This window comes from Dreissena polymorpha, chromosome 8, assembly GCF_020536995.1.
Source record: "Dreissena polymorpha isolate Duluth1 chromosome 8, UMN_Dpol_1.0, whole genome shotgun sequence".
Lineage (NCBI taxonomy): Eukaryota > Metazoa > Mollusca > Bivalvia > Myida > Dreissenidae > Dreissena > Dreissena polymorpha.
The window spans coordinates 11,169,864-11,172,471 of NC_068362.1; the positions used below are offsets into that span (position 1 = coordinate 11,169,864).

The following is a 2,608-nucleotide window of genomic DNA, read 5'->3' on the forward strand; positions in this document are numbered from 1 at the left end:
TTCATGAATAGGGCATGAACAATTCATGAATTGAAACTGCATAAATTCATGAATTATTCTTGCTCCATTCATGCAATTTCAATTCATGAATTATTCTTGCTCTATTCATAAAGTTTTAATTTTGAATTATAAACTTGCTCTATTTAATGTTCTAGAACTAATAATGAACAAAGTGATGTCATGAATACTTCAAGAACAATGAATGTTAAAAGTAAATGCATACCATTAAATGTATTTGAAAGATAAAAAAGGGAAATGACAGAAACATATCAAGACGCACTAACCCAAAAGTGATCTAGTTTGTAAGGACCTATAAAATAATATCACATTAAATCAGCCTCTATTTCAGGAAAATAGTATTGAAGAGTATTGTTTGAAATTTACGGTTTTATATATAATTATAAGCCCGTCTATGACGGGACGTATTATGGTATACCCCGCGTCCGTCCGTCCGTCCGTCTGTTAATGTCGTACGCTACGTCAAATATCCTTTGACAGATTTTCTTCAAATTTTAACACAATCTTAATATTGATAAACCCTGATCCCCTTTCGTTTTTGACGGAATTCTGAATTGTCGTTCCAGAGTTATGGGACTTTGTTCGTCAAAATTTCGTGATTTCATTGAATGTCCTACTGTAGCTATATGAAAATGTTAAAGTTGTTATAACTTTGGTATGCTTGGACCTAGAGTCTTGAAACTTGACATGAAGGTTGGCCAGAACTAGTAAGTAACCACTGGACATTTCAAGGTCATTCATTTGAAGGTCAAGGTCACTGTGACCTTGAATGTAAAAATGTTAAAGTTGTTATAACTTTGGTATACTTGGACCTAGAGTCTTGAAACTTGACATGAAGGTTGGCCAGAACTAGTAAGTAACCCCTGGACATTTCAAGGTCATTCATTTGAAGGTCAAGGTCACTGTGACCTTGAATGTAAAAATGTTAAAGTTCTTATTTCATGTTATAACTTTGGTATGCTTGTACCTAGAGTCTTCAAACTTGAAATAAAGATTGGCCAGTACTAGAAGATGACCACTGGTCATTTCAATGTCATTCATTTGAAGGTCAAGGTCACTGTGACCTTAAATGTTAAAATGTTAAAATTGTTATAACTTTGGTATGCTTGGACATAGAGTCTTCAAACTTGACATGAAGGTTTGCAAGCACACTTAGATGACCACTGGTCATTTCAAGGTCATTCATTCTAAGGTCAAGGTCACTGTGACCTTAAATGTTATTGTTGTTCATGTATCCTACCGTAGCTCAAATATCCCCCGATGGATTTTTTATACGCCCGTCTATGACGGGACGTATTATGGTATACCCCGCGTCCGTCTGTCCGTCCGTCCGTCCGTCCGTCCGTCCGTCCGTCCGTCTGTTAATGTCGTACGCTACGTCAAATATCCTTTGACAGATTTTCTTCAAATTTTAACACAATCTTAATATTGATAAACCCTGATCCCCTTTCGTTTTTGACGGAATTCTGAATTGTCGTTCCAGAGTTATGGGACTTTGTTCGTCAAAATTTCGTGATTTCATTGAATGTCCTACTGTAGCTCAAATATCCTTCGATGGATTTTTTTCAAATTTCAACACAATCTTAATATTGATAAACCCTGATCCCCTTTCGTTTTTGACGGAATTCTGAATTGTCGTTCCAGAGTTATGGGACTTTGTTCGTCAAAATTTCGTGATTTCCATGCTCATGTACTTATAAAATAAACCATGTATTCAAATACAAATAAACTGAAGTAAAAAAATGATTCAAAGGGTTATTTATTACCTTACTACTTCATTGGCGAACGACGGGCGTATCATGCGCTCATGGCGCAGCTTTTATTTATTAAGTGTTATGACTCCCAAAGTAGTGTGCTATTAGTTTTCTCATCATTTCTATTGAATTTGTTGCCTACAATTAATCACATGCTCATAGACCATCAATATTCAAGGTTTCAAGTTTAAATGTTTTGAATGTTCATGTACACTCCATAACTTGTATTCTGTAACTGATATAACATACATTTACTTTTATGACAATCATATTCTTTGGCAGCGTAATATGTAGCCTACTGTGACAAGCCTTGTTTCTTGCTGTACATTTGAACACAATATCTGCTATTTTCTACTGGGTATCTCATAATTTACGCAAGAACACAATCTTTTTTTAAACTTATTTTTTTTATTCAGATTATAGCCATCCACTGGTAATGTAAAATATAATTGCTTTGAGAGATCTATCCGACAGTAGATTTTAAATAGTTGGTTTAACTGAATATAAAACAAAGGCTAATATTATTATATTTTTTTTTATGCTCCCCGAAATTTTTTAAAGAACATAATTATAGTTGCCAGTTTGTCCTTCCTTACTTCATTACTACCTTCTGTCACACTTTTGTTACAGTTTTTCATAGCGCCTTTACTATTTTACCGATCTCTTAAATATTTGGCATGCAGGTACTTAATGCATGGACCTCTACCTTTTGATGAGGTTTGAGGTCACTCAGCTCAAAGTCAATGTCACCGAGGTTAAAAATAGACCTTCTAAATGTCAAACAAGGGGAGAATCATTTTCAACGATTTTATTTAAACTTGATTGCATCAAAAGCC

At 34.5% G+C, this 2,608-nt stretch overlaps 1 long non-coding RNA gene across 1 annotated transcript; it reads left to right on the forward strand.

The window, feature by feature from the left end:
• The first annotated feature begins 407 nt into the window (after positions 1 to 407).
• LOC127841876 (uncharacterized) lies at positions 408 to 1,557 on the forward strand. The gene is made up of 2 exons (XR_008031387.1): positions 408 to 750; positions 896 to 1,557. It is a non-coding gene; the product is annotated as an uncharacterized LOC127841876 (long non-coding RNA).
• The last annotated feature ends 1,051 nt before the right edge of the window (positions 1,558 to 2,608 follow it).